The 13161-nt window shown below is 34.3% G+C and overlaps 1 protein-coding gene and 1 non-coding gene across 2 annotated transcripts in view; one reads left to right on the forward strand and one right to left on the reverse strand.

Moving 5' to 3' along the window:
• CRPPA (CDP-L-ribitol pyrophosphorylase A) overlaps positions 1-13161 on the reverse strand; it is a 300837-nt gene that overhangs the window by 17745 nt on the left and 269931 nt on the right. The window lies entirely within an intron of this gene.
• Positions 10051-10154, forward strand: LOC118021438. Its single transcript, XR_004682180.1, has one exon. It is a non-coding gene; the product is annotated as a small nucleolar RNA U13 (small nucleolar RNA).

Here is a 13161-nt window from a genome sequence, read left to right on the forward strand (position 1 = left end):
GAGCTCTGTCCAGCAATATCCACTTGCCTAACAATCACAAGAAGCCAAAGATATTTTTCAAAAATAATATTTTTATAGCTCATAGCAGAAGCTCACCCAGCTCACTAGGCCACCCAATAAATATCATGCAATGGTGATAATGAACTCTAAAATATGCACTGTATACCAAGATGTATGGTACTTGAGAGGTAGGGGAAGAAGTCACTGTGCCATATTAAACTATACAGAAATCCATGGATTCGGGATTTAAAAGGGATACTGAATTTGTGGGGTTTTAACTGCTTTACATATAATTCTCATCATTTTATAAAATAGCTTGACAATGAGGGACAAATACATAAAGGTTTTCTCCAGTACCCAAAAATTGACAAAATATATTAATATAAGCAAAATAAAAAATTTAAACTGAATTTGACTTAACACTCATCTTGATATTAAACTGTTCATCTCCTCTTCTCAAGTGTCACTCAAAAACTGAATACATCACATGGCATGTAAAATATAATCTCTTACTTCACTGAGGGGTAGATAGAGAAAGTAACAAAAAAGTTATTTCTTTTTTTGAAACCATAACTAAAATTTGATCTTTTAGAACTCTGAATAAACATAAAACAGTTTTGTTACATTACATATAGTAACTATTCCATTTCTTGCTTCCAGTTGTAAAACAGACAAGCATATCTTCCTCTATTACTCTGGAGCCATCTACATCTAAAAATAGCTCATTTCTTTCACGCAACCCAATAGAATCATTTCTGAGTTCATTAAGAATAAACTAAATGAATCAACTAGAGAGTAATCACCACAAATTTGAAGATAATATAAGAAAGATAGCAGCCAAGACAGGATGACCTTTCAATGATGGGATTATAAGTAATGAGAGTCATTTATTTTTCATTGCAAGTAATTACTTATAATTACACTTACTTATTATAACTAATAAGAATTATAATGGTGGACTCTTTGGGGACCCCCCTCAAAGAAAGTGTTATAAATTCTAACACTTCTTCTTCTTTAGGAAGAAATCAATTACTTTTTAATTTTATGAAGTAGACTATCTAATGGATTATAATTTAAGAATATATCAGAAGAACAAAACTATTTTTGTAAAGGTTTCTTATAATAAATCATTGAGAAGCTTGATCAAGGTGGTAGCCTGAGGACACGTCTTCCTCGTTTTAAATCCCTAAGAAATGTGTACTGGTGGTGATGGTGGTATTAAATGCACTTGGAAGCTCACATATGCACACACAAATATACATATGAAATACTGGGAAATAATGGGTAATGCTATGATCTGACTAGAAATTTGGGAGAATTTCTGAGAAAAAGAAAGAGATGGGATTAGACTGGAAACAAAAACCACAGACCAAAACATGTACAAGGTAGGCCTCTGCAGAAGACAGTTCTGGGTTGATTCCAGCTGAGAGTGAACAAATTCAAGGAGGAGAAAAAGATCCTGGCCCAGTGTTAAAAAGGTAAGTATTCTTGCACCATATTCTAAGGAGTCAACAGGGTGGCAGATCCTTCACTCCCCACCTGCATTAAAGAACTGGCAATAAAGATGTTTACCCACAGCCTACAGGAGATCATGTGAGCACTTATCTAGTGAAATGACAATGTCTTAAGTTGCCAGGAAACGTCAGAAGGAAAAAGGATCCTCTATAAAGGAAACAAGCTATTAGAAATAAGTGACATTTATACAGTAATAACAATGTGAACACATTGTGTTAACCCAAAGTTGTGATAATATGCATACAATTCTCTCACCACAATACATTATGAAAAAGAAAAGTTTATACTAAGATTTCTAGTTTAATTTCAACATACAAAAAGCTGTAATTTAACACATTATGAAATTAAGGAAAAAACACAATAGGAACTTTTTTTAAGATTTATTTATTTTAGAGAGAGAGAGAGTGTGCTTGTGTGTGAACAAGCAGGAGGAGGAGCAGAGAGAAGAAGGAAAGGGAGAGAATCTCAAGAAGATCCCCACCGAGCTTGGAGCCCTAGCCGGGGCTCGATCCCATGACCCTGAATCATGACCTGAGCCGAAATCAAGAGTTGGACACTCAACTGACTGAGCCACCCAGGTGCCCCTACAATGTGAACTTTTAATTACATTATTTGTACTATTCAACATCTAAAAGAAGTAAAGAAAAAGTGGGGAGGAATCTCTTTCATTATTTTAAGAATTACCTTAAATAAAGCACAAGGATAACTGACATCACTCCTAACATGTCTCAGTGTACTAGATTTCTTAGCTAATGTAACAAGAACAATAAATATAAGGGTTAAATATTAGAAAATAAGATACAATGTATCCTCCCTTTTAAACATAAAAAGTAATCATTTGAAAATATAAAAGAACTGTGAACTGTGAACAGAGTTCAGTAAGTGCTTAGGTATAAAATCAATACACACAATAATGTGCACTTTTCTATATAATAGCAATAACCAATTATAAAATTTAATATTTTCAAAGACCCCATTCACAAAACTTGCTAGATCTCAAAGCAGTGGCAATAACCAATTATGAAATATAATAAAAAAGATAATTATCACATTAGCAAAAACAAAGCAAAACAAATAAAACCCCATAAAATGGTCATAATTAAGTCTTGAAAAATGTCAGGTAAAGTATTGACTTTTCCAAATTAAAATAGAATTTTCAACAATAAATACTGATAATTCCAACTCAGAACAAGTAATCTGACTCTACATTTGTAGGATGTTCCAAAAGAGTGAATGTCTCTCTCTCTCTCTCTCTCTCTCTCATACACACACACACACACAAAACTAATGTTAAATTTGACTCATGCAGTTTTATAGTTAACAGATTCATTTTTTAGACTGAAAAAAAAAACATTAATTTTGGTCAAGATTTCAGTTAAAGGAGTAATAAATATGCAATTTTTGATGTTGCCATAACCCTGTGATGACAGCTACAAAGGAAATCATTTTTTCTGCTCTCAGGTGTTATGTGGAAAAAGAACAGAGACATATTCTTACAAGTTTGCTAAAATTCATCTCAACCTCCCCCAAACAATACCAGTGACCAAGAAAGCCATATTCTCTTCTTTTCCCAAAGTGATAGAGAGAATTTTAGGTAATCAAACCTATGGATAGGGGAATGAAAGTTGTGTTTAAATGAGAAGTTTGCTAATCTGGGTTAGAGCTAATCTGTGACTTTCAGATAAGTGGTAAATCAGGGAAAAGGGGCTTCTAATATACAGAAGAGAAACCAGATGACAAATAACAAAACCGAAGGAATAAGTTGGCAAGAAAGCTAGATTCTGGCTAGGACATAAGACATGGCAGTGAAGAAAAAGAAGAATCTTCACCATTTCCAAGTCATAAGGCAGGACAAATTAGACCCATATAACATACCACCTTAGTTGGATTCTCTAATGGATAGAATTAAGAACATGTCAAATATGTTGCATTTATAAAACACTATGATAGTCATACAAATAAAGTTATTATGATTAGGGATAAGACGAATAGAAGAGAAGAAAGGCAAAGAGTAATGAGCAACCCACAGACATCAGAAAATAATTAGTTTTACTTCATGACTAAATGTATAATATATAAATTATTTTCAGTCTTACAGTTTTAAATAAGAAACACTGGTATATATTGCTTTAATTATTGTAGCTAAGCCATGAGAGCAAAAGCATAAAACAAAAAGATTCCAAGTTTTAGCAATCCATCTAATTTTAATCAGTACTGCCAAATACATTATTTTTTAGGAAAAAAATGACTCGATCCATCTTGCCAATCACACATTGTACTTCTCTATAATTATGTTCCTCCTTTATCTCTACACTCTAATCTCAACCTTTTTTTAAGCCTTTTGAATTTAAGTTCTCTTCAGTCATAGGTATTCCTATCCTTTCTCTGGAATGCTCTCTTCCATTCACCCAGATCTCATCTTGGGTGACAAAGTTGCTTTTTATTTTCTTTCCTCTTGCTCAAAAAAGTCTTTCTTGACATGCATGCTTAGGTCAAATCCATCCATCATGGCTCTCATGGTATCTCTTCTTTTTAGCTCTTGTCTCGGTTCCAGTTTTATATTTGTTAATGCGATTCTCTCCTGGCCTGAAGCTCTAGGCTGATACCAGATACCAGGTTATCTTGTCTGCCCAGGCTCAGCATTGCATCCCAAGTTTCTCTCACGATGTGGATACCAGAGTAGGTTCCAGTACATATTTGTGCAGGGAAGCACATATTTTGAATGAAAAGAAAATGTGTAAGGAATGTAATTTCGGTTTCTGGCACTGTTTGTTGATAAATTTCTGCAGTTCTTTCAGGATGTAGCTTTGTCTCTTTTCCTATTCTACATTTACATTTCATCTCCCTCCCCTTCTCTCCCATTCCTCCTCACCAGAAAGGACATTTCTCTTTCAGCATTCCACCATTTCTGACAGATTGCCATTCTAAGTCACAGGACCAATTCTTTCCAGAGTAATGACCTAACTTCACATAGGACCCGAGACAAGAATGGGAATGCACACAATCAGATTAATAACTACTGAACTTAAAATTTTTTTCCCACATTCTCCTAAGGTCATCTCAGACTATACCTATTGCATGCCTATCGTATCCTCCAGAAAATCAGTTGTCCTGATCAAACTCCTGATAGGAGTTGTGTGCAAGCAAAACTTATAATAGTGAGGTCACTATGATGTTAAAACTAATAGATATGCTATGATATCTTGGTTACTGGAAAGAGATGATATTCTTTTTTGGAATCAGCGTTACTTATGTTCCTTTAATGGTGCATACTGGGTATTTCCAGATAGGAGGAAGCAAGAGAGAAAGGGGTCCCATTAAATAAAGACTCTAGAAAAGCTTCCAGTTACATCACAGAGACCATCCCAAGCTGCATGGCTAAGAAATGCTGCTGCTGAGTCAAATAAAATTGGGTTTCTGAAGTGAGGAGATGGGCACCTAGCAGAATCTGTCTTGCCTGTTTTATTTAATCCTTATAACAGAATTAAACAAACCAATAATAAAAAACACCAAAAAACTAAAAAGCTCCATGACCACAAATCCATCCTTCTGTCTTACATTGCCCATTCCTAAATTGGAGAATGGATTTCCAAAGGGCAGGCATGAACTTCCTAACACTGACCCAGCCTCATTTTGCCAAAGTGCAATAATTTGGGAAACTCCCTTGAACAAACTTTCTTCCTTTGTATACTGCCAAGGAACTCTTCTATTTATGAGACATAAGTAATGAATCTCTGTAACTTTTTTAAAAATTAGGTCCAAACTGAATAACATCTGGAAGATATTCCTAGAAGTTTGGGATTCAAGGATGAGTAGGTTCCCTATTTTCAGAATGGAATATATATCCTGTTTTTAGTTTTTTTTTTTTTAGTTTATTTTTAGTAAATTTTCAGCAAAAAAGATGACTATATTTATCTATTCAGCCCTTATAATCTACAAATCTTCCCTGGATAAGATTCTGCCTTCTGTTTACTTTGTTTCTGGTACTACTTTTGATGACTTGGCCACATTATTCTGTTCACAAATACATAGTGCTATATAGGGAAGCATGAGATACATAGCAATGTGTTAACAAGTAGGTCCTGCCATAAAAAAAAAAATTATAATCTCTAAAGATTTTTATGGTGAAATATATACCAAAAAGTTAAAGAATAATACAAGGGCTAACATCTTAATATTCTCTGATAATGCCTCAAAGGCTGCTCAGGAATCTAGCAGGAAGTCAAGGAGGCTGAAGCTTTTCATTCCGCTCCTCGAGTATGTAAGACTTCTGATTTCAAAAGGGAATCCACTTCATATTATTATTGCAAAATGGGTTTCATTGATAGAAAGGATTTTTTTAAAACAAATATAATCACAGAAAGGAGAAAATAAATGGTAGTATACAGATAATGGCATAAACTCATTGGAATGATTTCTTACAATGGTCAACTATACCTTCCAGGACTGAGCTGGAAGTTCAGATACACGGAATAGAATTCTCTGGCACCACTGAATAGGAGTGGGGTGGGGGAGATGCTGTGAAGATATGGAGGCCCAAAATACATGCCAGAGTATGACGACTGTGAAGATGACACCCTAACTTACAAAGGCCACAGAAGACCCCAAGGCAGCAGGGTTGGAATGTATGACTTGACCAAGTTTGAAACCAGGGTACAGAATTTAGACATATACTCAAGATCATACCCCTTCAAGATGCCTCATCAGGTGATTTAGGCAGCGAAGTATGCAGAAAAGTAGTACTTTAAAAAGAATCATTCAGAGGAGAAATGATCAAAGAGAAGTGAGAGCAGGAGTTTTCAACCTTAGCATGGTTGTCCCTCTGGGCTGAGTAAGGCTCACTGGAGGCTGTCCTGAGCTTCCTGCACCTTTACCCTCATCCATAGCCTCTACTCACTACATGTCCATAGTACCACACCCTCACAGTCATGGCAACTGAAAATGTCTCCAGATATTACTGCTACATGTCTCCTGGGGGCAAATTTGCCTCTAGTTGAGAACCACTGTACTAAAGGTGGGGAGAGGGGCGCCTGGGTGGCTCAGTCGTTAAGTGTCTGCCTTCGGCTCAGGTCATGATCTCAGGGTCCTGGGATCGAGGCCCGCATCGGGCTCCCTGCTCAGCGGGAAGCCTGCTTCTCCCTCTCCCACTCCCCCTGCTTGTGTTCCCTCTCTCGCTGTGTCTCTCTCTGTCAAATAAATAAAAATCTTTAAAAAAAATAAAAAATAAAAAAAAAATAAAGGTGGGGAGAGTAATTATTTGTAGATATAAAGTATCTGTAGATATAAAGATATAAAGGGAGACCTTTACTAAAATGATGAGCACACGATCTGTACAGGTCTTCCATACATGGCAAAGATAGCATATTCAGAATTCCCTCAATGATTTCAGTTTCTACTCTATATAATGGGAAAATACCACTCAAAAAAGGCAAAGTAGACAAGAAAGCACATGTTTTAATGAGGTGAGGGAGGTATGGACAAAGAGACAATTAGTGGATGATTTCTTCATATGAAACCTGTCTGTACATAATAATATCTTCCAGAACACTTTCTAAAGTTTTAACAGATATGTAAAAATGAACATAGGAGTAAATGATACAGAAATGTATATGGGAAGAATATGGGCAATCCTGACATTTCTCAACCTGCTTTTGTAAGTTATGATTGAATTTTAGCCACAACACATATAAATTTACCCTTTGTCAAAATATTAGAAGTGATCCTTAAAAGTTGCACAAAATTAAATCTAACCACAAAGCAAAGGTATCATGAGAAGGTCCATATTTAAATGAATACTATATTCAACTTTTCTGAAAAGTAACAACAATTTTGTAGTATGATTACTTACTAATATACCCATCTTGGAGTCTGAATTTTTTAAAATTTTATTTCCCTAAAAGCTGAACACACTATTTGAAAAGTAAAGAAATAACACTAAGTGTCCCGGCCAAGATCGCAAAACTACTTTATTCCAATGTACTTAAGCAAAGGTGGAGGATTTTCTGCCTTTTGATGGTCACCTTTTTTATCACTATTGTTAGATGCTCCTGGAAATGCTCACAGCAAAATAGAAAATTCATACAAGGATGTTTTAAACAGGCATGATTTCAAATGCACAGCCAGAAGGTTTTAATAAATCTAAAGAAGTGCGGTGTCAAGCAAAAGGTTAATATATCCCTCTGTGAAGACCTCTCTTTGACTGTTCTTTGACTCTGCTGTGGTTAGGTAAGACTCTATTATGTAAACTATATATTGAGCTTTATGCCTTATAACTCTGTTAAGTGTTATTTGTGAAAGTTCCTTAAACTGATTTGGAATTTTGCTTCCTCACCTGGCAGCAATTACACATTCAAAGACCACCAGAAATAATTCAGCTCCTTTTGGGATCTACAAGCTTATTATGAACACTTAAGCAAGCGCATAGGAACATTACACTCTGATAATAAACAAGGCTAGAGGGAAGGTTATTTTTTCTACTAAAAAAAAAAAAATCCTGTTCATAAATGATTCAAAAGCCAAAAGAGAAATAATTCTACCAATATATGAACTTTATCTGAAATCAAGGCCACTCTGTACAGGATTTTGAACTCTGAGGGTAACAGCTCACACAAATTACTGACTACTTCTTGCCCAGTCAGTACATTCATCTAACAAAGCAATTTCCATACGAGCAACCACAAACATTTCTGGCTTCACTTGTTAATCTTCCATGAAAAACTATTTCCATACTATTTTTAACTTGTATATGGTAATGATTATCTGTTTATCTCTGAAGCATGAAAACTCTTACAGTGCCCTTTATAATGTATTTATGTACCGTTTTCCCTTCCATGTCCTTGGCAGATGCAAGTATTCCTATCTTCCTTCCAGAAACAAAAGTTGAGAAGCACATTTCTTTCTTTCTTTCTTTCAGTTGGCTCCTTTTTTGTGTCCCAAATTCTCACACTTTTGAGCCTACTTCTCAATGGCTTTTCAATTTTACCTTCTTAGATAAAAAGTGTGTGATACTTGAGGTCAATTACTGGAAGCGTAGATTAAATGGCAAATGAAATTCTTAGTTCACCTTGACCATATATGTATAAAATTTAAGTATTAAATATTTTACTATAAATTGGTAATTGATATTAAAGCACAGGAATCATATCAAGATATTTAAATATAGATCTGAACTAAGGTTTCTTACACGCCTTTTACCAAGTGTTTTAAATTAACTCATTTAATACACTTAATAGCCATATGATATGAATTTTCTTTTATCTCTACAGATGAGGAAAATAAACTTAAAAAAATTAACTATCTCATCCAAGTTTACAAAGCAAATAACAGAGTGTCCTATGTATTAAACCCAGGTCCATCTGAATTTCAAAAATATTTTTTTTTCTCTGATTCTAAGCTCCACCCTTTTTGAAATTCAAGAAGTACCCAATTACCAATTAGACTGACTTCAAATATGTGGAACTTGAAAGAGTTACAAATTAATGCTAACAATTGATAAGCAACAAATGGTCTTTATTCTTAAGGAACTCATAGTGTTGGAGGCAAATATTTTTTTTTTTCCCATGGTGTCTCCATTGCATCAAATGCATGAAACATCAGCATTACATGGAGAAGATTTCATGGAACAAATTAGGTATCCATTGTTTATTGGAGTAGAATGAGAGGAGGGTAATGGGAAGATTTTATATATATAATAACATATATATTTATATATTATAAATAACATACATTATATATTATAAATAACATATATTATATATTTAACATATTATAAATAACATTTTATTAACATTGCATATAATATAAAGAGCCAAAACATATAGTATTATAGTTTATATTCTACAAACATACATATATACACACATATACATACACACACACACACACACGTGTATCTCTGACGTATCAGATTTATCCTTCCACTACCCTCCACTCATTGCAGCCCAATAAACAATGGATACCTACTTTCTTCCGTGAAATATCTGTGATTTTCCACATATTTGCTACACACACATATATACACACACGTATATATCATATATGATATATCTACACATTACCTATATCTTCATATATGTATGTATACATCTTATTTTAAGACTTGTGTCTAGATTAAGAGCTTTAAAAGTATTCCCTATATCTGAGAGCTCTGAGATCTATCATTTGGGTCATGTGAAACCTGTAAGATAATTTCTTGAAGCACGAGATTACAGAAAACAAGATTACAGAAGCATTATATTACAGAAAACATTAAGACACTACTTCAGAAAGGAGAACTTAGATATTCAACTCTAGTGATCTATACTTTAATCTTTTTGATGTGACTAAGCATGGGAAGAGAGGGGAATGGGTGGACGAAAAGGGACTTTTGCTCTTTATTATACTTCTGTATTATTAAAATTGTTTTATGAAATGTATGGGTTCATGTGTTAACTTTATATTTTTTTAATAACAATACTGAAATTCCCAAAGGAGGACTGAAGTTTAGAGACATCTACACAAAATCTCCCTTTATTAGCATATGATTAAGAACACTAGATCCTTTCGTAGTTCATAAGCGTGATGATTGGGTGTTCACACCATCGTGTGATACGTGTCTCCCTCAAACCTTGTTATGACCTTGGCATATTACCCATCTGATGTGGGGGTAAAAAACCAAACACTCTATTATTTAAATTTAATTTTCAATTATTACATTCCAAAGAGAAGTTGAATTTTCCCTTCAACTTCCATTGACACTATACTTCAATTTTTCATTGGAATATCCACTGCTTTGATGGTTCTATTTTTTTATAAGCATTTTGTACACAAAAATAATGAGAATTAACTTAATGAATAATTCTGAGCCAGATTTAGAGATAGCTATGACCTTTGCTTTTTCATTACCATACTGTTTGCAGTATACAAACAACCCACGATGAATCGTATAGTGCATGCTTGCAATTATAATTTTGCACACAATATGAGCACTCAGTGATGATTAAACTAGTAATGCTTTATTAAAACTTCAGGAAAATACCATTTAGGGAAAGTATTTTACAGCATAAGCTTTATTCATTTTTGAAGTGACCAAAAATAGATAACGTAAATATTAAGACAATAAAACCAACATGCTGTAAAAATAAGCAAGGTTAATAGAACATAAACTATATCAACTCTTCATATATCTCTGGCATATTTCTCTAACTGAACATATTTATGTGAAAACAAGATCATCATTTCTAGAGAATGTCTGCTGTCTACTTACCACCTACAATAATCTTTCAGATAGAAAAATCATTTACAGCTTAACTTTACAATTTCTCAAGAAAAGGATTTGGCTATGTAAGGGTAGGATTGGCAAAGGTGCTCTATCTCGGGGTGAGGGGGAGAACATGAAACTATAGAGCCTGAGAAACAGAAAAAAATACATTTGAAGTACGTGCAAAAACTATTAACCAAATATGTTTTAGAATCTTTCAAGAGCTTTTAAGAGATCATCACAGGGTATTCAAATTATGCCATAAATCTGCATTTACCTGTATTAACCTGTGTTTCACATTTTATCTTACATCAACGAGGTGTGTGAGCTTATTATAAGTGCAATCCTACAGGAGTATCAAAACATAAACACAAGGAAAAAAGGAACTTGATGAGCCTAATATATTTTCTAGTTATATAAAATTGTCTACATATTATGAAAACATTTAAAAAGACATATTCTTTAAAATTATGTCATGCTTTGATGAATGGTAGAAGAGTAAGAATCATTAGTTAAAATATTTACTGAACACTTTAAAGGACCTATTCACTCTCTTTATGTGTAGCTCACTTTATATGAGAAAAACACAAGGCTCGGAATTGAGGAAGAGGAAGAGTGGAGTGTAGTTAAGAATAGAAGGAGGAGGAAATGCACAGTCTAGTAGATCTTTGATGTAAGAACAGTGTGCCCTTGGGTATCTCATTAAGGTTCTCCACTCTCATTTTCTTTTTTATCTGCAAAATAGTGACAACAAAACCTGACATGTCCACCCCTGAACCTACCCTATGCACACCAGATTTAAGTTTTAAAAACAGGAGATCCAAAAAAGTCCTGATCAAATGCAACATTTTAAGAAGTTACCGCTGATAAATTAAATTACTCAAGTTTTTTTCCAAGTGAACAGTATTAATACTAAAATAATTCAAAATAGAAATGTGATATAGCAATCAAATGCTTTTTCTTTCTCTTGCAATGAAACTATACTAGCCTTCAGACCCCTGGTGTTTGGCATATAGTAGGCACTTAAGAAAAATTGATCAATAAAAGAAAGAAGGAATGTAAAATACATCTCTTGTGCTACCCAGACTGAAATCTGCTATATGGCTTAACAGTTAATAATATTACTTAAAGAATCCCAACTTAGATACTTGGCAGAACTTTCTACATTGTAATTCCAAGACTAACCATCAAATAGCTGCATTGTTTTTCCAGAACAGAAAACCTGCAACAAAATACAAAGAGGTGCCATGGTTAACAGACTCATAGTCTGGTCAGCCATATTTCCCACAAACCTAATTAAAGATTAATATTACTTTGCCATTATTAAATACCTTGCTTAAAAAATGCCAAGCAGAATTACTGCCCATGATAAAGCATATCTAAAGAAATATTTTACAGGCTAGGACAAAAAAAAAAAAAAAAGAAAGAAAATATAAGTACTACATTTATATTATTAATTTACTATTTTATAATAGTTTATAAGAAGTATTATTTCTTTTATTCATATATATTAATAGGCAGAGGCTTGAAATAAACTATAAAGTTGAATTGCCTCAGTTGAAGAATCAGGAGCAGCAGTGACACTTCCTTTTCTGACCCCCTCACCATCCACAGAAGCCCCTGACCAACCTGTCAGATTTTTCTCTAGAGCACAGTTTCAAAACTATGCCCTTTTATAATCCTTTTTATCTCACTCTTGTAGGAACAGCCTTTCTAATTCATGGAAAACTTTGATGAGGTTTGAATATTTCTCAGCAACTGCTATGTATCTGTTTCAATAATCCAGGACACATCTATTTATAAACTTCTGCCATTTTTAACAAACAGAATGGTTTTTAACATTTGGGGGGCACAAACCCTCAGGCAGTGTATGTCTCAATGAGTGAAGATAGGCGTGACATATTTCACAAGAAAAAGAAACTAGTGGAATATAAGAAGCCATGTAGAGGATCATAGGGGAAGGGAGGCAAAACTGAATGGGAAGTCATCAGAGAGGGAGACAAACCATGAGAGACTCTTAATTCTGGGAAACAAACTGAAGGTTGCTGGAGGGGAGGTGGGTGGGGGATGGGGTAACTGGGTCATGGGCATTAAGGAGAGCACGTGATGTGATGAGCACTGGGTGTTATAAGCAACTGATTAATTACTGAACACTTCATCTGAAACAAAAAAAAAAAGAAAGAGACCAGTGCACAGCATGCTGCATGTTAATGCCTAAAACTGGTCAGTGAACCTGAGGTTAAGAACCTTCCTTGGGTAGATCCTTCCTAATTGTCCAATTAACATTTTATTTCCTGCTCCTTGCTCCTTCCATGTCAGTTGTGATCTTATACCGGGGTCAGCAAACTATGGCCCTCAGAACAAATCAACGTTACTTCTTGTCTTTGAAACATACCATTGGAACACGG

This window comes from Mirounga leonina, unplaced genomic scaffold (assembly GCF_011800145.1).
Source record: "Mirounga leonina isolate KUSES-001 unplaced genomic scaffold, KU_Mleo_1.0 Mir_174, whole genome shotgun sequence".
NCBI lineage: Eukaryota > Metazoa > Chordata > Mammalia > Carnivora > Phocidae > Mirounga > Mirounga leonina.